This window comes from Myodes glareolus, chromosome 4 (assembly GCF_982192425.1).
Source record: "Myodes glareolus chromosome 4, mMyoGla1.1, whole genome shotgun sequence".
Classification (NCBI taxonomy): domain Eukaryota; kingdom Metazoa; phylum Chordata; class Mammalia; order Rodentia; family Cricetidae; genus Myodes; species Myodes glareolus.
The window spans coordinates 118,432,425-118,456,386 of record NC_142029.1 but is presented as its reverse complement, the minus strand read 5'-3'; the positions used below and the strand labels follow the sequence as shown (position 1 = coordinate 118,456,386).

General features: G+C 40.4%; 1 long non-coding RNA gene across 1 annotated transcript in view; it reads left to right on the top strand.

Annotated features, from left to right (window-relative positions):
• The window catches only part of LOC146894766 (uncharacterized), a 63,551-nt gene extending 46,260 nt beyond the window's left edge, over positions 1-17,291 (top strand). The window contains exons 2-3 of the long non-coding RNA XR_015001961.2: positions 12,466-12,532; positions 15,396-17,291. This is a non-coding gene — a long non-coding RNA (uncharacterized LOC146894766). The remainder of the gene's footprint in view (positions 1-12,465; positions 12,533-15,395) is intronic.
• The last annotated feature ends 6,671 nt before the right edge of the window (positions 17,292-23,962 follow it).

Here is a 23,962-nt window from a genome sequence, read left to right as displayed (position 1 = left end):
ACCCCAAGCCCAACAGATATCCCCTATAAATCCAAGGGCTCCTCCTCCCAAAGCAACAGTAGCCTGAAGGCAGAGCCACACCTCTCCTCCTGCTCCTGAAATCCCATCCTCATCCGATCCTCCCAATTTCATCTCCAACTTTATAGCTGAAAACCTGCAGTCTCATCTTCAGCTGTGTACCTGGAAAGCTGCTGTGGTCTCCATTTTATCTCTGACTCCATTCCCAAGGGATGACAAAGACCTTCTCCTCCAGCCTTCCCTTCCATAACTCATCTCAGTTACCCAACCTCCAACACCAGCAGACATGCCCTGTGAACACATCTACTGAGCAGGCCAAGAAAAATAGCAACACATGGCCATTATACTCTCCAAAATTCCAGAGAGGAAACAGAACCAAAAAGCACCCACCCAACAAAGGCAAATTCAAAAATCAACACTCAAACCTATAATCACCCCAACCCAGATGCCTGGACGGCAGCATAAAAACAAAGTCAATAACAGCCAGAACAATGTATCTCTACTAGAGTCCAGCTATTCCACCACAGAAAGCTCTGAATACAGACACATCATCACCAAAACAATAATAGCAACAAAATAAGAGAAATAAACAATCATTGGTCAATAAAATTTCTCAATATTAATGGTCCCAATTCTCCCCCCAAAAAGACACAGACAGAGTAAAAGAATGGATGAGAAAACAGGATCCATCCTCTGCTTCTACCTTCAGCATCAAGGATAAACATCACTTCAGGGTAATGGATTAGAAAAACATATCCTAAGCAAATGGATGTAAGAAGCAAGCTGGTGTAGGCACTTTAATACCTAACAAAATAGACTTCAAACTAAAAATAATCTAAAGGACACTATATACTCATCAAAGAAAACATCCTCCAAGATGACCTTTCAATTCTTAACATGATTGTCTCAAATACAAAGGCACCTAAGAAAAATACTAGAGCTTAAATCACATATTGACCCTCATACACTGAGAATGGGAAGCTTTAGTGCCCTACCCTCACCAATGGATAAGTCATCCAGACAAAAGCAAAGTCTACAAACTCATGGAAACTGAACAGCTCTCGACTGAATTTTTTTTTTAAAAAAAGAGCCAAGACAGAAATAAAGAAATTAAAGAATTTCGAGAATTCAATGAAAAGGAATATGAAGCATACATACCCCAGATTATGGGACACGATGAAAGTAGTACAAAGAGCAATGTCATAGCACTGAGTGCCTGCACAGAAAAACAGATCTTATACTAACAACTTATTAGTATACCTGAAAGCTATAAAAGGAAAAGGAGAAAGCTCATGAGTAAATGATGAGAAATAATCAATCTGAGGGTTGAAATCAATAAAATAGGAACAAAGAAAACAATAAAAGAATCAATGAAGCAAAGAGTTGATTCTTTGAGAAAATCAACACAATTTAGACACACTCTTAGCCAAACTAAACCCAGAGAGAATATCCAAATTAATAAAATCAGAAAGGAGAATGGGGATCTAACAACTGAAACCCAGGTAATCCAACGAACTATAAGGACATACTTTAAATACCTGTAGCCCACAAAACTAGAAATCTAAAAGAAATGAAAAATATTGATAGATACTGCTTACCAAAGTTAAATCAAGCTCAGATGCAACAATTTTAAGAGACCTATAAGCCCTAGTGAACTAGAAGCAAGCATTCAAAGTCTCCCAATGACATGACTATCACATTACATGCAGAAAAGTCCTTTGACTAAAGTCCTGGAGAGATTAGGCTTGCAAGGAACATCCATCAACATAAAGGCAATGCACAGCAAGCCTGTATAGCTCTCGAAAGGACAATATTCAATTTCATGTGGAAAAAACAAACAAACAAATGAAAACATGGGTAGCCAAAACAATCCTGAACAATAAAAGAACTGCTGGAGGTGTCACTGTCTCCAATGTCAAGTTTACTACAGAGCTATAGTAATAAAAACTGAATGGTATTGGCATAGAAGCAGACACATTGATGAATGGAATCAAATTGAAGACCCAGACATAAATCTACGTACATATGGACCCTTGATTTTTGATGAATAAGCCAGAAATACAGAAGGGGGCACCTTCAACAAATGATGCTGGTCAAACTGGATGGCTGCATTGTTAACAGGAAGTCACTCATTTGTTCCTGGCTGCTTAGCCCCAAAATAACAACCCAGAAACTATATTAATTAAAACACTCCTTGGCCCATTAGTTCTAGTTTCTTATTGGCTAATTCTTACATCTTAATTTAACCCATTTCTATTAATCTGTATATTGCCATGTGGCAGTGACTTACAGGGAAAAATTCATCACATATATCTCTGGCGGCTGATCCACAGTGTCTCTCTGACCCTCCTTTCTTTCTCCCAGAATCCAGTTCTGTCTTCTCTGCCTACCTAAGTTTTGCCCTATCAGGCCAAGGCAGTTTCTTTATTCATTAACCAATACAAACAACACACAGAGGGGATTCCCACATCACTGCATGTAGAACATGCTAATAGATCCATACTTATCACCCTGCACAAAACTCAAGTTCAAGAAGATCAAAGATCTCAACATAAAACCTGGTAGAAAAGAAAGTAGAAAAGAGCCTTCAATGCATTGGTGTAGGAAATGACTTTCTGAACAGAATACTACTAGTGTCAGTGCTAAGATCAACAATTAAAAACTGGTACCTCAAGAAACCGAAAATCCTCTAAAAAGCAAAGGACACAACAATCAGTCAAAATGGCAGCCTACAAAATGGGAAATATTTTTTACCAACTTTACATCCAATAAAGGATTAATATCCAAGATATGTAAAGAACTAAAATAACTGGATTTTATTTAAAAAAGCAAATAATTCAATTTAAAAATTGGGAACACATCTAAACAGAGAATTCTCAGTAAAGGAATCTCAAATTGTTGAGAAAACAAGAAATGCTTAACATCCTTAGCCACCAGGGAAATGAAAATCAAAACTACTTTGAGATTGCCTCTTACTCCTGTCAGAATGCCAAAGATCAATAACACAAGTGACAGTTCATGCTGGAGAGGATGTGGAGCAAGAGAAACACTCTTGCATTGCTGGTGGGAGTGCAAACTTGTATAGCCACACTGCAAACCAATACTGTGGTTCCTCAGAAAGTTGCGAGCCTATCGACCCCAAACCCAGCTGTGTCACTCCGGCATCAGTCAAAGGACTCTCCATCCCATCACAAGAAAGTGTGCTTCACTGTGTTTATTGCAGCTTTATTCCCAGAAATTGGAAACAATCTAGATGGTTCTCAACTGAAGAATGGGTAAAGGAAATGTGGCAAATTTACACAATGGAGTATATTACTCAGCTGTTAAAAAATTACATCAGGAAATTTGAAGTCGAATGGATGCAACTAGACAAAATCATCCCGAGCAAGATAATACTGACCCAGAAAAATAAATATTGCATAAATATTAGCTTATAAATAGACATTAGCATCTAGGTAAATGATAACCAAGTTACAATCCAGAGACCCAGTGATGTTAGGTAAATGGGAGAGATCTAGTGGGGATACAGGGATTTCCCTGGGAGGGTATAATAGAACAGATTTTATGGGAGAACCTGGGTGGGTGGGAATGGGCACAGGGGAATCAGGTTGTAGAGGAATGGGGTAGAGAGAGTGCAGGGAGAGAGTGAGCTGGAATTGGTTGGGTTTTGGGAGTTGACTTAGAAACCCAGTGCAGTGGAAACTTCTTGTAATCTATGAGAGTGGTTCTAAGGAGGCCTCTTAGTAATGGAGGATAAGGAGTCTCAACTGTCTATCTCTTTTAGCCAGACAAGGCTTCTAGTGGACAGACTAGGTTGCATTCAATTGAATTGTTAATCAAGGAGGGGTCCCATGGAAATTCTCAACTAACCCAGACTATTGCAGAGACAAAGGCTGTTGTCTGCAAACTCACAGTGCAGCCCCATTGCCAAAAACAACACTCAGAACTCACTGAACGTAGAGAAGCCAAGCTAGGGCCTACGTGGAGCCCTCACTTTTCTACTCTAGGTTGTTTGTTTGTTTGTTTGGGTGGTTTTTGGTATTAGGTAGGTAACCTACATGCTACAGAAAGAAAAACATGAAAACCAACCCAGTCACAAAACCTTTTACCTACCATTTGTCCCCACTGCAAAATATGCTAGGCAAATGGTCTCACAGAATCTATAGAAGTAGCCAAGCAATGTCAGATTTCACTTAAGTCCCACTCCACAAGAAAAAACCCACACCTGATACTGCTTGAGTAACCAAGAACTAGTGGCAAGATAGGTCAGAGACCTTGGATAAAACCAAAGACTACTGATCTGAAAAGAATAATCAATAAAATTACTCCTAGTGATATTCTGATATCCTCACAGATCACTTCTTTACCCAATTATCATCAGAGAAGCTTCCTCCAGCAGCAAACTGGAAGAGAAGCAGAGACCCACTGCCAGACATTGTGTGGAAAGAGAGCCTAAATTAGAGGTCTCCATCAATACCCCCTCTCAAGACCGGGAATCCTGCAGAAGAGGAGGCAGAAAGAATGTAAGAGTCAGAGGGGTGAAGCACACCAGGAAAACAATGCCCTCTGAATTGACTAAACAAGACACATGTGATAGTGCCTACGTGGGTCTGCACCATGTCCTCTGTGATTGTATTATAGCTGTTAGCTTAGTGTTCTTATGGGACTCCTGACTATGAGAACAAGTAGGTCTCTGACCCTTGTGTCTTATCTTGGGATTCCTTTCCTCCTGTTGAGTTGCCATGGCCAACTTGGATATGATAGTTTTTGCTTCATCTTATTATATTTTATTTTGTCATGGTTGATTGTTGTATCTTGAGAACCTGATGTTTTCTGAGGGGAGACAGAAAGGGGGTGGAAGAGAGGTGGGGAGAAACTATAATCAAGATATATTTTATAAGAAAAAAGAATATACTTTCAATAAGAGAAAAAATGTAAAAAAATTGCAAAAACAAACTGAAGTAAAACTTTAACTAACAATTCAAAATAAATAAATGAATGGCCTGACTTAACATTGAGACAAAACCAAAAAACTCTCTAAAAGTGCCCTTAAGAGCAATTTGTATCCCCCAGTGAGACTCTGTTGGAGAAAACTTATTTTCATTTGCAAGTGCTTATAGAATTGGAGATATATCTTCTGGGTTAGAGATGGGGACCTGTATCCATTTCTACTACCCACACTGAGATCCCATCTAGTACAGACATGTGTAGGCCTTTGTAGCCGAGACAGTCTCTGTGGGGTCACATGTCAGTAAGTCATGCGGTGTCTAAAGGACTTTTATTCCTTGATGTCCTCCATCCTCTCTGATTCGGAAAACCTTTCCTCTTCATCTTCTAAGGATTCCTTGGGGCTTGGGGAGGTATTTGATGGAGATATCTCATTTAGGGCTGAATGTGCCAAGGTCTCTCACTCTCTGAGTGCTTTCTGGCTGCAGAATTAAGCTTCTATGACTGAGTAAGGCACTGAACTATGACTATAGCAGAACGGTGTTAGGAGTCATTTTATTGCTACTAATTTTTAAAAATAATTATTTATTTATTTTTATTTTATGTGCATTGGCATTTTGCCTATATGGGGTCTTGTGAGGCTATCATATCCCCTGCAACTGGGGATTGCAGGCAGCTATGGAGCTGCCATGTGGGTGCCTGTAATTGAGTCCAGGTTCCATGGAAGATCAGCCAGTCAGGTCATCACTGTAGACAGAAGGGTTTGTAGTTAGGTTGCTGTTTACTGTTCTCCCCTGGTCATCTGTAGAGTATCTTCCAGTACCATGAGCACTAGTCTCTGGTAGGAGTGAATGTTCCAGGTAAGAACCAGCACAACCTTTTTGTGGTGAATGAGTTGTAACGGTGTCTTTGTCAGCAATAGTGACTCACCATTAGTTTGTGGACAGCAATCAATAACACTGTCAAAAGCCTGAGTTGTTTTGAGGCTCCCATGGGGTTCCATTGGCCATCAACTCTATTGGATATATAACCCATTCCCAGAACAGGAGTTTTCATTTGTTGACAAGAAATATCCATTTCAGGCGCCCATTCCCATATTATTTAGTGGTTTCATTGAGACCATCATCATACATGTATATATTTTAGGACGGTTCTACTATGTTAGGATTTTAGACAACCCCTTCATATGACCCTTAGTTTTAGCTGTCCCTCCCGTATTCTCTCTTCAGTTTCCTGTTTGATCCTCCCATCCCAATCCCCCTCATCTATCCATAACTATCTATTCTACTCCATTTTCATAGGAGGAGCATCTCTTCCCCAGTCCCTTACTCTTTGCCTTACCTCTGAAGCTAAACTGATTGTAGCCTGCTTGTCAAATCTCACAGCTAGCATACACATATAAGCAAATAATACCTTATTTGTCAAGATAAATTCTCCTGTGAGATTAAAAAAAATGAGCCTGTAAAATAAAAGTTACCAACTTCTGCTATACAAGGGTATGGAGAAAGATTCCTATTCCAAAAGATTGAAATTGGGCTGAGGCAGCAAGAAAACCAAAGCAAGACCTGAACCCAGCAGAGGAAGCATTGCATCATGCAGCTCCATGTCTTCCCTCTGCTGCTCATGATAAGATTATCAGGATGCCAAGAGCCCATGGCCCTATGTCTGCTTCTACCTTGGAATGCCTACATCCCATACTTTTCACTCTTCTGGAAAAGCAGCCCAGGGTTCTGGCATCTCCAGCATCCTGAAGCTTCCACTGCAACCAAGCCTTGTTGTCCCAGCTTCATTCAATAGCCCTTCAGGGTGCAGGGAACCCAACCCTGTGGTCATCCCCCACAGCTTTCTGAAACCTTGAGCATATTTATGATCCACTCATAAATAATTCTACCTCATTCTTTCACTTTTCATCCTTGCAAAACCAGTGTCATGTGGACAGTTTTCTCAAGTTTTCACGTCAGCTCATGTTGTAGCCTGTCCCGCGCTACTGTCTCGCCAGCAAGAACGACGCAGGGCAAGTAGGATCCTTCTGCAGAACAGCTTTTTAATGCATCTTGAGAGCGAGAGCATAAGCCGACATGGCGGAGACCCAGAGTGAGGCGAACCCAGCCCTTATATAGGAAACAGTCCCCGCCTCGGACGTGTCACTCTCAGATTGGTCAGCTGCCCATCATCCCAGATGACGCCTCGGGAGAGGCAGGGACTACAGCGTTGGAAATTTACCAACACATGCGCGTTATCCTGTTCACCGGGCGGTGGAACCGGATGTCAGCGCCATCTTGGAATGGCAAATGTGGTTGCGGTCCTCTACAGTAGCCTGCCCCTTGTTGTACTGTCTCTAAGTTCTTTTGTGTCTCCATCTGAGACACATCCCCCACTTTGTTGTTCTCAAGTAAGGAACACCTTCAGAGACATTCTAAGCTTAGGCTCTCTCTCTTTAAATATCTTTCCCAAGTTGAAGCCTTTACTGGGTGGATCATGCCTGCCTGCATCTCTTTTCTAAATCTCAGTGGTCAGCTCACTTCTGAGTTTCTTTTTAATACTGCTAATCTCTTTAACCTACATTTCTCCACTGTTTTTCTTTAAAATTCCAAACTCACTCAAATTATCGTCCTCACAAAACTTAACATTGCTTGTATATTTTATTACCTAGATTTTCATTGTTGTTCTCCTACTTATGATAGTCCCACAATGCAATATTTGTTCATTCAATACTGATTCACATATCATGTATACTTTAATTTTTGATTTTCTGCTTTTGCTTTCTCTTCATCTTATTCTACCTCTTTTTCCACCTTCTCTTGTTTCCTCCTTTCCTCTTTCTGTTTCCTGGCACATTATCCTCTTGTTCCTTCTCCCTTTTTCTTGTCTGTCTAACTGGGATAATTCAACATACTTGTCATCAAATTCAAAAATCCTTTCTTTTGCTTATTCTAGTGCATTATGGAAAGTTTCAGTTGTATTTTTATCTTATCAATTTTTTACCTCCAAGATTTATAATTAGTTATTTTTATTATTTATATCTCTGGTGAATTTGTCATTCATGCATAATTTTTCTCATTTCTTTGTGCTGTCTGTCTGTATTCTGTTAAATGCCTCTGAGATTTCTTATATTCATTATTTTAAATTCAATTTTAGAATTTTCACAGGTTTAATTCAAACTGGAACCTATTTCTGGATGCTTGTTCTGTTCCTCTGAGCTTCCTTTCATGTTCGTGCATTTGATGCAATCATCACCTTTCTCATCTCTGTAGGAAAAAATTTTTTGCATTAAATGGGAAATGGAATGTTGTGGTAATATTTTGTTTGTGTTTTAACAAATAAAGCTTTTCTAAATACCAGAGTAGAGAGATAGCCACACTAGTTAGCCATCCAAGCCCCCTGGAGGCAGAGGTAGAGGAATCTCTCTGTGTTCAAGGCCACCCTGAACTACACAATATTGAATCAGTCTAAAATAGAAACAGAGCCAGACAGTGGTGACCCACACCTTTAATCCTGACACTAGGGAGGTAGAGACAGAAAGTGATAGGGCTGAGCTGAGAGAGGAATGTAAGGCAGGAGGAGACAGGAGCTCAAGTTTCAGTCTGAGGACTTGCAGAGACAGGATAACCCATTCTGTCTAAGGATTTGTGGAGACAGGATCTTGCCTTCTTCTATGTGAGAATTCAGTAGAGGTAACAAGTCTGTTTAGTGGCTGGCTCCTTTACTTCTCTGATCATTCAGCATTTACCCCAATATCTGACTCTGGATTTTTATTATTAAGACTAATTAGAATTTATGCTACAGGGTTTCAAATTGGTAGAGCCTTTGGCTTTGGTTTTTCATGAGCACAAAAGAGTAACTGCTGTGTGATATATGTGCCGATCACTGATGCCAAGAGCACCTATGAGCATCTCAATACTCAAGACTGAAGCAGTCCATGAACATTGTTGTATGGTTTTGAAATAGACACAGGCTTCCAAAAGTACATTTCTTCAGGTCACACAGTTGAACACCAAAGACACTAGGGCTTCTGACAGTAGCTGTAGTGATCTCTGTATTGTGGCATGTGGAAAGAATTGTCCTCAGATTTTATGGGGGTAACCCCAGGAAAATGCAATCACTGATGTGCCTGCCATTCTTATGTCCTGAAGGATCTGTGCAGGTAGTATAAGGCTTGCGGCACTAGTAACCACATTCTTTGTGAGTGAAAAAAGAATTAAAAGAAGGACATGATGCTCCTAGGTATTATGGAAGTTTATTGCAAATAAAAGGAGAATATAGCCAGAGGGACAGGCATCTGAGAGAGTCCAAATTGGAGATAACCAGCAAACTGAGCCAGACCATGTGAAGAGACAGGGTAGAGGAGAGTAAGAGAGGAGAGCCAGGAGCAGTGACCCAAAGGCCAAAAAAAACTCCAAAAGGCCAAAAAGGGACCATGTAGCTAAAACGGCTAGGAAGAGCAGATGGGAAAAGGGCAGCCCAGCCCACTGTTTGGGCTGGAGAGTTCAGGGTTGGGGGCAGGGTATGCTAGAAAGGAGGACCCTATAACAGATAGGGACTGAAGGATGCTGGGAGACCTGGCAGCCAGAGTTCACTTTGATAAGGTACTGGGCACCTCAATTAGCCAGTTTGTCCTAGGCTTGAGACTTACCACTTCTTCCGTGTGTATTACAGGAGGCTCGATGCATGGGTAATGTCCTTACATCGCGCAGCATGAGTGCTAGCAAAGCTAGTGTTTCTGGCGTTGATAGTCACGTTCTTGAAAGCAGAAGTTTATGGATAACAACTTCTCCAGGTTCATCTCCTGAGATAGGCTTGAGAAATATCAGGGATTTGGGGGGTACCAGCAGTTGCAATCCAAATGGTATGGGCTTAAGATGAGAACGTTTGTAGTGTCAGCAGGGCAAGAATGCATGGACCTCTGCAGTAGCTGCCGTGGTGACTGGTTCTGAAGTTTCAGGATACTTCAGAGTGTGTTCTACTTTTGGAGACATCCGTGCACTACCCTAAAGCTTCTAGAAGCTTCCAGAAGCTGGCTGCTAGCCCTAAGACTGGATTGAATTCCCCAGTATCTGTTGCAGTAAGTTGAACTATGGAGGGGTAGGGAAGAGCTCGGCGTGCATTGCTTCTGTGGAGGAAAAATAAACTAGAGAATGTAGCTCCCCGAGCTAACTAAGCTGAAAGCCAACAGACACTGTGCTGGCCTCCTATACTCAGGGCTGCCAGGCCTAGGCCACAGTACAATCTCGCCACTGGCTTTGATTGGGCAGTGAGGACTCTGTCACCCTGCCATACTTTCAGAAATCTGCAGCTGAAGTCACGGTTTACTTTTTGTCTCTAGCTTTTCTTCCCAACCACGTGCTACATAGGGTTCCTGTCACATGCTTGATGATTTCCAGAGTTCTCTCTCAGTAGCTTTCCTTGAAATAGAGCATTACCTTTGTCACCCTGGTGTTCTGGCGAAAGCCACGTGCAGCTGTATCAGAATTTTAATTTGATGAGCTCATGTCCATGCTGCCCAGGGCAGAGGACACATTTTAGACAGAATTGGAAACTGAACAGGTGTTTTCAAGTGGTGTCCTTCCCAAGGGTAGGACAAACCAAGACTGGTTGATTTTAATTGGCTACAGAGGCCTCTGTTTGCTAGCGTTATGCCACACTTTTTGGGTTTTGTTTTAGATTTTTTTATGAAACTCTTTGCTCACGTGTTTTCTAGCTTCTTCCTATAGAAGGCTTCCCAGACTTGATCTCCTCGGCTGCTCACAGAGGAGTAGGGATAGAAATGCCAGGGTAGGCATAGAGGAAAGATTCCAGCTGGGTTAGTAAAAAGGACATTTGAAAAACTATCCATGGACTAAACACTACCTTTAAAAAATTCTACTCTGCAGACATGATTGACAGCCATCCCAAACTGCACTGAGCAGGAGCCCTCAGAAAGGGTTATTTACAAGGCTGTACACTTAAAGTAGTGTGATTCTTCTGATTTAATTAGAAAGTCCATGATTTTAGAACATGGTTTGACACGATCTAAAAAACCTAATGGTTTAATTAAGTAGGAAAATCGGGCTATACGTTTGGAAACATGAAAAATACTGACATGAATTGCTGCTCAAGCTTTTTCTTGCTTCTATTTATATTAATGCATGAAAATCAACTGGTCTGTGAGCTGATGCAGTTCCCTTTCACTGACAATACAATGTCTATTTTCTGTAACAGTTACCTTATAAAATCAAGATTTAGCATGATATCAGGGTTTTTTGTTTTTTTTTTTTTAATTCAAAAGAAACCAGGAATAATATAGAAAACTGCCGAGTTCTTTTCTCATCTCTTTTCTACACACCACAGGTTGGGTAAGAAAAAGAATGGTCTGAATCCTGGGTCTTACTTTGGACCCAGCAACTCTCAGGAATGTAAATGAAGAATGTGCTTTCATTTCTTGGCCACCAAGACCCAAATAATCACACAGAAAATATATTAATTACAACACTGTTTGGTCAATGGCTCAGGCATACGTCTAACTAGCTCTCACATCCTAAATCAACTCATTTCTATTATTGGGTATTTTACCACAAGGCTCATAGTTTGTTTCCTCACATCTTGCTTCTTGGATGACTATATGGTGTCTGTCTTCTTTCTCCCTGCATTGAGTTTAGTTTTCTCGCCTATCTATAATCTGTTCTGTCATAGGCCAAAGCAACTTCTTTATTAACCAATGGTAGTAAAATAGATTCATAGAATACAGGGGGGAAACCCACATCACAGGAAGAAGGAAAAGCAGGAAATATAATATGGATCTTTCCTTCCTATGCTTTCAGAAACAGCATGGAGACATCAGTAAAGATGATAATGTGGCATGAATGTGGAGCTTTGCTCATGACGCATGCTTGGAAATCTAGGAAGGTTATTTCCTTCCTGCCACATGTTTGCTCACTGCACATCTGTAATGTGTTTCTGTTTGTTGGTTGACCCAGGCAGTAAAAAGTAAATGCCTTGTTACTCCCAAAGCTCATCACTGAATTCAAGAAAAACGTCCATTCTGAAAACTGCAGCTTGCCTCCAGGTACTCCCTGGCTTGCTAAGTGGTCCATCAAGACTAGCTTCCAGGAATTCAGGTAGTGGTCACCTTGACACTTTGGTTCTGACTGAGTGAGACAAACAGATTGGTAACACATCTTTAAAATATCCAGTATAGCCCTCTACACTGGGTAAATACTTGGCAAAAATGTTTGTTAAGAACCAAGTACCATATTTGATTTTCAACTAAAGAACCTTTCAGGTCTCTTTTAATGACAGCATTCTAAGACTCGGATGGACAAGGAAAAATAATGGAGACACAAGAAGAGTTACAGAGTTTGGATTAAGTCCATCTTAGGGAAAGCTTTGAAAATGAAATGGTGTAAAGACAGAATTAACTCTTACTACCAAGTCCTAGGAAAAAATGGTTTGACAGATGAATTGGTGTTAGGCTTGTAATATTGTGATGAATAGACTAAAAACTACCCATACTCTGTTTTTCAGGTATCTTTCACCTTGGAAAGCAAACTTACATGAAACACAAACTACTGGACTTGTGAAGAAATACAAGGTTGGTTTTTCTGGATGCCCAGACAGCCATAAGGTTCATTTGTTATATGTATTCAATGTAATTTACTATATATATTTACCATATGTAATTTGCAATATGTAATTTACTATATATTATTTACAATGTAATTTAGTATATTCATTCAATGTTATTACTCAAAATAAATGTCGGAACAAGATTAAGCCCAGAGGATAATTTTGCCCCTTTCTTCAGTTCATACATGAGGATCTCAAAGCCTATAGGAAGGTAACAGAAAGATTGGTTCTAATATTTGGATCTTCTAAGTCCTATATCAGTCACATAAATCACAGAAAAAATGCTACACGGCATGTTTTGTGGTCTGAGAGATTCTGGGAAGCCCTTCCTCAGCAGCTTCACAGTGGTCTTTCCACTCACCTGCTCCTCGTGACAGGAACCAGGGATGCTCAGGCTGCTGCTCTGCTGTTTAAATGACAGGACAGAAAGGCGTGGTGTAGTGAAGTTAGCAGCCCGTCGCTATGGAGTGCTGCATTAGAATGTCAAACGGAACAGAAATACAAGTGTAGCAGAGTGATGTCATCTCTGTGTTACCAGTGGCGGGATTTTTAGAAGGTATTTCTACCAAAAAGTGTTCATTTTATTGTCGGTAGAATTGAGAAATGAACTAATTTTAAAAATAGATAGGAATAGGGTATATAAATTCTGACCTAGCCTAAAACAGAGAGGAGGTAAAACAAATAGTGATAACTAAATAAATAATAGATATCACTCCCACTACCATTTTCATAAACACCACAGTCATCACCTCCACTATTATTACCATCACATCACCACCATGGCCATAATGACCACTGCCGTTAACACCATCAGCCACATCACACATGAACCATCACCACCAGCAGCATCCCACACACACATTATCACCAGCACACTCCCCTACACACTATCACCACCAGCAGAATCACACACACACATTATCACCATCACCAGCACACTCTCCTACACACTATCACAACCAGCAGAATCACACACACACATTATCACCATCACCAGCACACTCTCCTACACACTATCACAACCAGCAGAATCACACACACACATTTTCAAAATCACCAGCACACTCCCCTACACACTATCACCACCAGCAGCACCGCCAGCCACAGCCACCACCATCATCACTTCTCTCTATTACTTTCTTCCCTGGGAAAAGATTCACTTGTGGTAATTGGTAAATGGAAATGAAATGCAGACAGGGAGACTTGGGTTAACTGTATCCCAAATAAAGATTATTTTTCATATGTTCTGGTTAACAAATGACCCACATGACAGTAGTCAACAAAAGTGAAATTTCTGTATACACCATAAATTAATAAAAACAAATAAAATTTTCTTGCACTAAGACATATTTAATGATAGCATTCTATATAAAAGTTACTACCCATCAGACTCCAATCACTTGATTTTTAATATTTTTAATAAAACAAAACAATAGATAAACTTGGTTATTATGCTGCTTATTAAAGTAAAACTGATCATATATTCCTCTCATTGTGTTTTATCAGCAAACAGTATTCCCTGAAATAAACACAGAAAATAAAGACTTTCATTTTTAACAAACTCTCATTTTTTTAACAAAAGATCTGGGAACCTTTCAAATGGCCTTATCCCAATCCTGACTTTCGAACAATATTTGTAAAATATGCCCAAGGCCAAGACCTCACCTTGCTGTGCAAAATGAATGAGTATATCTGGTATTCTTGGGAACAAAAGAGTGACTGAAGCCAGTTCATTTTATATGTCATGCTTGCTGACTCATATGTCTCAATATTCACGAGCCACATGTATAAAGGTGACTTCAGTGAGCTTCATGATATATTTCTGGCTCCTGATGGGAAGTGTTGGATGTTTGGAGTTATACATGCCTTAGGCACCAAAAATGCTCCATCCTGCTTGTTTCATTTCATTTGCTGTAAATCCACCTGCTCCACTTGCTTGATAATCACACACACACCGGAAGTTCAAAAACAAAATCACTTCCTCTGTTTCCAGTTTAAATCTCCTATAGCTGGTGAAACCTGCTCACACATGGTCTACATGCGCCATGACTCTTCACCACATTGACATAGCCCCAAACTGAATGACTACACTTAGGGCTCTGTCATTCCGACTGGCCTTTGAAGTTTCCCTTTTTTCCCCATGAGAACAGAAAAGCAGTAAGAATGGACAAGGAATGTCAGCCAGCAGATCTAAGACACACCTCTATGCCTTCTTCTAAATTCTACTCTGGTGTTATTAAGCTTTCAGATTGTCCATTCTAGGTATAAGACACCATGTACATACAAATTCCTGAAAAAGAAAAAGAAGTAAAATAAGACGCCTACCAATGAAAAGGGCAACAGTTGGTTGTAATAACGAAATTTTTTTCTCCCTCTGAGGAGACTCTCCCACAAAGCATGGTATCCAGTGTCTTTCCTGCAAGTGAAAAGGGGTGGTGGACAGCGTATCTGGGAAAGCCTGGGATTCTCCTGGGAAATTAGAGCAGGTGCCTATTTTATTAGAGAGTGTCACATAGGATAAGAGCACAGATGTAGCCAGTGGTGTCAATGATGTGTTGAGACTCTCTGTCATGGTCAGAGCCCACTGTGCTGACGGGGCACTGTGAAAATTCTAAGGAAATGGATATCACTTTTGAGGGGGGGCATCTTGAAACAAGAAATTTGGTTTTAAATTTTTCTTTTTTTCATACATTTATACATGGAGACAGTGAAATATGATTATACTTCATCCCTTTTCATTTCAGTTCTTTCCATATCCCCTTGCCAGGCCTCCATCCTAATTTAATTTATTTCTTTTATTTTTATTCTTTATAATATACTAACTCCAGTTAGTTCTGCCCATAAGTGCATGAATGTGCCACCCACTGAAGCACGGGAAGCCTGCCAGTGACTATTTCCTCAAAGTGGAATGATGCCTCCCCCTCCTCACGAACTAGACACACATAATGAAAGGCTTGATTTGGCCAATAAGAGCCTAGAAGCAAACCCTCCAGTCAAGTGAACTTTCCACATCTATCCCATCATGAAGATTGACATAAGTTTTGGATTTAAAAGTGAAAACTGAATTGAAGCCCTTGTCTTGTCATTTATTCCCTATGAGGCTGGAGTAAAGTTATGTAAACTTCCTCAGTCTGAGATTTCTTCTCTGGAAAATGAAGGTTAAGCTTGACCACACTATGGAGAATTCATGAAATAATACATGAAGACACTTACTGAACAATGTGTAGATGAAGATGTCTGGGCACATGCCCTGGGTACTGGATTCTTCTTTCTTAGTTAAATCAAATGGGTCTTCGTTCCCTTTTCCATACTCCATGGATTTTCTGAAAGGTAAAGACTGGTTACATCCTGCACAAGGCTTGCAGGGATTTCTTTAGGCAATTTTCAGGGGGCGGTGGGGCAGAGAGAAGATTGGCAGTTATTGTTGACTCTAAATACATGACTCCTGTACATTGAATGATTTTTTTCCTGTGGTTTTCCCCACACTCCAATCTTCAAATACTGATTCCTCCACAAACAGGAGCCACCATAAGGACAAAGCAGATATGCATGTGTAATAAAAACAGAGAGGCAGATATCTAACTTAAACTAACAGAAGTTTATTTCTTTTGGCCAACCTATTGATGCTGGATGTGTGGTGTAGGCAAAGTTCTAGAAGAGATGAGAAGTGACCAACCTGCAGAGAGAACCAGACTAAAGGACCGGATGACAAAACTCCTGCAAAGAGAAGCAGACAGCGGAGACCTGATGACAGAGGCCGTGTGATGACGGAGCTCCTCTTCCTGGGCTTTCTGTGATATAACTCATGAATCGAAACATTATTGCAATGATAACCTCATTGGTATTAAGCTTCTGCTAGTTTGAAATCAAGAACGAACATCCTTTCTGACATAACCTACATTTTTACTGGAGATTCTGTTGGTTACAACATGTGACTTTACTGTTTTTTTCTAAACAAGTATGGCAAGTTAAAATATGATCCCTCCAGTATTTATATGTTCATCTTACTGGAAGGGGTCAGTATACGTCCCACTTAAGTCTTATTTTCCTTGTGATCGCATCACCCACAGAGTATGACAGAAGTAAAGACATTATCCCAAGGCTAGTCAACAGGTTCTCATAGCTTCTACCTGGTTCTGCCCATTTACGCTGGGGAAAATGGATAGATATAAGAAGTCTGTCTGCCATGAGTCATATGTGTAGCTGTTCTGGTCAAAGGTTCTCTCAGCTCACTGCAAGCATCCAATAGCACCTGTCAGCTGCAAGGGCAAGCCACCTTGTAGTTTCAGCACTACTCATCTTTCAAAGGACCACAACCCCACTGGCATCTTTCCATTTACAATCTAAATAGATACCAGGTAAGAACTTTCCAGTTATACTTTCCCTAAATTCCCACTCAAATGTCTGAGGAAGAGAAAAAGTCATTAGAAAAAAATCATTCTTCAAATGGGAGGACAATTTCTTTTGCAGAAGAATAAGTACTTAAAGGCATTGAGGTTCCTGAAAATTGTTGGTGAACTTCAGGTCACATCTCTTTTGTAGAATTGATGTTTGAAGTTGGAAGCTGCAACTTGGTGGTAGAGGACTCACCAAGCATGTGCAAAGCTCTAAGCTCAATCCCTAGCATCTCAGAAAGATAAAGAAAGATTTAGCATGAGCAATTAGAAATGGCGACACCTCGGAGTGATCGCTCGCAAGCCACCACTCACAGACATTCTTCCCCTGCCTCCTCCCCAGGAGAGAAGGCCTCCGGAGGAAGCTTTATGGAGATGTTACCAATGTTTTCTACTTTCCTTCTATACCCACTATCAAAACCTATATTTCCAGAATAACTAGCCACTGGTGTAGTTTTCTCCTGCCCCTTCCTCTGGCATTGTGTTATGTGTCAAATCCTTCATCTCTTGTACACAGTTTTTAGTGACTATCATGTTTATGTCATTGTTCTATTTTGTTTAAACTGTAATGAGTTATTTAAAGGCAAAGGTATTTGCTGGAATACCTTTTAAACCCCATGAATATATCAGTAAACCACAGTGCTTATTGAAATCAAGACCAGATATTCAAATATTCAGTGGTAGGAAAAAACTGTGTAACTCGATAGAATCAAGTACACATTTGTAATTTGATTTTGTCCCATATCCTCTTATTCTACTAATTTATGGCATTTTGTTTGGCTTGATTTTACACAAACTATCAAAGAATGCTATCATAATATGCATTTTTATTAAGTTGAAGTCACAAGTAATTAAGGGTTCTGAGAAGCTGCGGGGAAGTCGGGAATAACCAGGCTCCTTTCTCTAGCCACAGCTCCAGAAAGATGAACATGCGGTGGACCAAGCAGGTGATGACACAGTGCTGTCTCTTGATCTCTTGAAGACAGTACAGAACCTCACACTGGGCCAGGGATTAGAGCCCTGTTTGTTCGACTTATTTTTCACAGTTCAGTGTGGAAAACAGCAGTGAACTCTATCAAAGAAGGTTAAATTGATCAAGCATTTTGATTTTGGAATACTAATCTGTGGATCAGTGAGCTTTGTATACATCTGGATCAATGCGATGTTGTGTCAAGGCAGAACACCCAGCACCTGTGCTATTTACATCATGTCCTCATTGTACCAAATGCGATTTGGTGGTGGAGAAGATGGACAAGAGGTCCAGAATTGGTGCTGTGGCTGTTTTGTGGCATTTCTTTCTTCTTCTGTTGTTTTTGTTAAAGGGGACTTGGCAACACACTGGCTTTTGGGGGTTTTTATTTCCTGAGCTTAAGGAGTCCTGATTTCTGCTCCTTCTTTCTCAGACCCAGGACAGCATTGGGATACATCCTGTGGGGAGCACTGACTTGACAGGCTTCCTCCGGCCAGAAGCCTGGGACAGGAGGTACCTAGCCAGCACTTGTCTCTCCTTTCTCTTCAGTTCATGCCAGCCTCCAGCCTCTAGGAGAGCATGATATTTCACCCTACATAAAAATAGCAGACATGGGGTGAATGACTGCTCCAGTAACCAATTCTATTTTTACCATCTTTGTACCTTCATCCTCCACACAGATAATCCTATAACGCCTGTTTCAGCTTAAACATTTTCTGCCCTCTATGCAGTTGAAGTTAGATGCCATTTCACACTTGGTTACTGGGCCATTGTTAAATCCCAGGTCATACGTCTCTCTGAGCTAAGGGATTCTGACCCTACCTGTCTCTGGTGTTCTAACAAGAAAGGCTCTTATGCACACAGTTCATTTCTACACAATGTCCCACTATCACTTGAATGTCTTATTACCCAGTGTTTTCCCCCTAGGGGTTCTAGTCCATGCCCCACTAGCAACAACACAGCTCATGGCATGGAACAAGTATGGGCAGGATTCAGAGAAGGCTGCAGTAGTGTCTGCTCCCACAGTGGGCATGCATTAATGATTCCTCTCTGTTCAGTGCAGGCAGACCTGTGCATATCAAGGAGACCAGTGCAGCCATGAGGCTTCTAATCAATTGTCTTTAAGTTAGCCAAAATGGATAGGATGCTGCAGGGATGACCTCATCAAGTGAGCCTTTCCTGCCACTAGGATGATGAGAAGAATGAAAAGGGATTTTGTGTGAGCAGATTCTTTTGTGTCAAGTTTTGAGTATCAAAGGAGCCTAACAAAAACTTGAAAGTCGCCTGTAGGAGCTGAGAACAATCCCCAGTGGAATCTGGAAAGGATTTGGCAACTTGAATAGGCAGCTTTCTAGAAGGGAATCAATCTGGTTGACATCTTTAAAACGTGAGAGCAGCTGAGCAAAGAGTTCAGCCACATAGTGCCTCTACTTACACTGAAAACAGTGTGAGACAACAGACGCCACCTGGATTAGCTAATTTAGTCACTACGGTAAGCCTTAAAAGAAACCCATTCTATGTCATAATCAAGCTGCCTACAAGGGAATGTATGAGGTCATTCTGTGCCCAGCACAGTGTCACCTATCCGTCATGGGATGCTTAAAGCCCTTCCACTCATGGCCTCTCCCTCATACCCTTATGAAATGCAAGGTTCCAAGTTGGAAGTTCATAATCAAGACAGACATGGGGCTAAATTTATCGAGATACAGGCCACAATGTAGGTTCATGAGTGCTGTGTACCACACTCCTCCTTTGTATCTGGAGTCCATGATTCATGATTGCTTTCTCTTCCATCATGCATTCCTTCAAGGAATCACTCTATCCTTAGGATTACCAAAAAGCTAGTCTTTTCCCACCTAAACATAGGATTTTCAAAAATGTTAAACAAGTCTGCCCTTGCCTCCAGATAAGAAGGCAAAAAAGGAACAATAAAAATTGTGGGAAAAAACTGAGTGAAAGAAAGGCTGCTAAATAGAATGGAATGAAATTATGAAGACAAAGGAAGGCAGACTGTCCCACCAGTTAACACAAAGAAAATGAGGACCAGGTGAACTTAGAGCTGAAGTTACATGAACTGCAAATTAGATGTCCACATTTTCTGTTCCAAACACAGCTTCTTAACTACGTTAGTGCAGAGGTCCCTCAGGAAGAAGATGGAAAGCAGGAGGGACCGCTGCTTCTAGGATGGAAACTCTGAGAGTGAATATAGAAGTGCACACTACCTGTGTTGGGGAGCATGCATGTCTCAACATTTACAACAGGTACACGGACAGCCTGACTTTGATAAGTTGGACATTGCTGTGGAAGCCTATGGAGGAGACTCAAATAAAATACACCAAAATTTTTTCTTTGAGATGACTTGGGTTAAAATACTAAAGAGTTCTAACACACTTTCTTCAGCTGCAAAAATCAGCATGGTGGGGAATCATGGCTCCCAGATGCTGAGTGATCACATTCTCCACCTCAAGTACAAAGCAGATGGCAAAGTGGAAGGGGATAACACTATGATCTCCCAAAGTCAGCCATCAATGGCACACTTCCTTCAGCCTGGCTGCAGCACCTCCCTTAACATCTCCAAATGTGCAAATGGCTGAGCCTATGGGGGACATTTTTCATTCAAATCATAACACTGAAATACCACAGAGACTTGATGTGCGATTCCCCTTTGTATGTTGTGAGTATCGTTGGTTAATAAAGGACTGCTTTGGGCCTGTGCAGGGCAGAATATAGGTAGGTGGGAAAAAACTAAGCTGAATGCTGGGGGAAGGGAAGATGGAGTCAGGGAGAAGCCATGTAGCTGCCACCAGAGACAGATGCCTGGAACTTTATCCGGTAAGCAACAGCCACATGGCAATACACAAATTAATAAAAATGGGTTAAATTAAGATGTAAGAGTTATCCAATAAGAAGCTTGAGCTAATTGGCCAAGCAGTGTTTTAAATAATATAGTTTCTATGTGATTATTTTGGTTCTGGGCAGCCGGAATTAAAAAAAATCAATCTCCCCCCAAAAAATTGGCATGACAACGTGGGTAACTACGTCCATATAACAACCTGAGAAAGATAAAAAAGGAATTCTAGACACAAAAGAACAGAGTTAAGCATGACATTTAGTAACCACATTGTTTTTTCCTAGATGGGCTAGAGGTGAACAAGGGCTGGCTGCTTTAAGAGAGGTACAATAAAAACCATGTGGCTTCTTTAAAAAAGTGGTGACTTCCTGGTTTGCCAGCACAAAGGGCTATAAATGTATCAGAAGGTCCAGCTACAGAGCATTTAAATGGGGTTTAAGAGAAGACTGCTACAACTTGCTTAATGGCAACATAGACCCCCTGTGTGCCTGAAAATGGGGCTCTTAACAATCCTCCACCCTGTCATGTTGGTCTGGCTGCGGCAAGCAGGCAGTGCCATATTTCTCCTAGCAAAGGTGCTACTTAAGTTAATATAAAGTGCTTAGCATTTTAAAAAGCACTTCTGGTCAGAAAATAATTACAGATAAGCAATAAAGACAAATCCAGATGGAAAAGACCTCTAAATGGTCACAGTGTTGGACAAATGTTCATAGGCTTTGGAGAGAGAATAAAAAAGAGAATAGAGAGTTATAAAAGAAGTAAATGATTTACAAAAAAATAAAACAAAATCTTTAAAGAGACAGAGTACAGACAGTCATAGATTAAAAAAATAAAGAAAACAAGCCATGTAAAGATAGAGAATACACAGAGTGTGGATTACGTATATTATTGTGTTTTCTTTGAATTTTTTGACTGTGAAATAACCAACATATATACTTTAAAGGTATTTTGTCTTCAAAATTTGAGTCTAAGGATATGTTTCTTTGGAAAAAGAGGTTCTTCTTTTGTTTCCACAAAGAATGAGAACCTTTGGATTACTTCCAGACTAATATGGTTTGATGAACTGAGACTCCTTGAAAGGTTGCCATGAATACCCCCTAAAATTACTTTACCCAACTGCTGACTGAGATGAACCTAGCACACAGGATATGCCATGAAAGAACTGATTAACAGCTCCCCCAATAAACAGGAAGTAGTTTAGAGAACTATACCCATATTCCCAAATATTGTTTATAAATGTTTGCTTACATTTACAGGGGGATATGTTTGCATTGGTATGAATCTTGCACTATTAATACATATTTAAGGTCAATTTTGTTATATGTATATTTCTGCTCTTGATTAAGGTGTTGTGTTTGTCCAGCTCATTTAAAAATGTAATGTATAATTCAGAAATATAGGTTAATAGATAATCATGTATAGAAGTCAAGTTTGTAGTCATGTTAGTTAGGTTTTCTAGATATATAGATTTCTAGATATATAGATATATATTTCAGTTAGATAGGTATTCTTCAAAACTTTCAGAGACCTTCAGAATATGGCATTTAAAATGTTTAAGAACTTAGGACTTTTCAGGACAATGAGACACATCTGCTCCTGGTAGCACCAATTACTTCAAGAGAAAGACAGACTTTGAAGAGGCTCTTCATGGAGTTTGTTAGCCATTTGAGCAAGAAACTGCTCTTGCCTGGAGTGCTTGATGGTATGCTATGTGAACTAGACATGCATGATGCACAGAGAAATGAATGCTGAACTTGCCTAAAGGTGAGACCATCCTTCGGGGTTCCTACTACATGAAAGAGTTTGTCAGACATTCTGCAAGACACAGAAGAAAGTAATTGACAAACTGCCAATATAGGCAGAACTGTCTTTGAAATTTCCTGCTTTATGAAAAGGGTAATGGAGAGAAAACACTACTGTTTCCTCATGGCTGAAGAAGGGACCATGGAAACCTATAAGACATGTGTGTTCTCTTCAAAAGTCTTAAAACAGAAATTCATTCACTACATCCCTCCGATTCTAAGTTCACAAATATGACCAGACTGACTGGTCAGAAAGCTTCGGAGATTTCGCTGTCTCTTTCTCCTACCCCCTCACCCACACCCACTCCCTTCCTTAGCTCTTGAGTTGAAGGTGAGCACCACCACTTCTGACTTTTCCCCTCCTGTGAGACAGAACTGCGGAGCGCCTCCCCTGCTGTCTACATGCAGCTTTGTGCTCATTCATCAACCTTCCCCATCCCTGTCGAACCTCTTCTGCCCCCGTCTCTGACAGACATTGTTTTGTGTTAAACCTCTCTGGGATCAACACTTTCAAGTGCCATGTATAAATAAGACCAAGTGGCATTTGTCTTTATTAGAATAGTTTATTTCATTTGATGGAACTATGTCCGGTTCCATACATGTTGTTACATGGAACAGTACTTGTTAGAGATGAATAGTAGTCCATTGTGTATCTATCTAAAATCCCTTTATTCATTAATCAATTGATTGGCATTTAGGATGTTTCCACTTCTTGTTTACAGAGAATTGTGCTTTATGGATGTGGAAGTCCAAATGCTTCTTTGATAAACAATAAAATTGGATTATATACCCAGTAATAAAATTACTGAAATATGAAAGTGTTCTAGTTTTAAATTTTGGAGGTGTCACTAGTTGCACTAATTTGCATTCCTAATGGCACCAGCCTTGGGTTCTCACTTCACGTCCTTTCCAGCACTTGCTATCTCTGGTCTTTCAATAGTAGTTTTTGTTACTGGAGTGACATGGTATTACCATCGCTTTGATGTGCATTTCCAATGTCTTTAGTGATGCTGAGCCTTTTGCATAGATTTTTGGGCATTTGCATGTTTGTTTTGTTTTGATTTGCTTTTTAAGAAATACCTATAAGTACATATAGTGACCATTTTTTAATTTGGTAAATTGGGTTTTCATCACTGTAACAAATGCCCAGGAAAATTAACTTAAAGGAGGAAAGATTTATGCTGGCTTGTGCTTTCAGTTCATATTTCTTGGCTGTATTTTTTCTGGTCCTGTGGTAAGACAGAGAATCATAACAAGGAGCATGGAGGGAAGCAGAGCTCTTCCGAAGTTTTCAGTTTGAAGAAGAAGGGTTTTCCCAGGAGAAGGAGTAGCAGTGAGGTAGGATGATGGGGCGACAGGAACTTAAAATTATTGCATA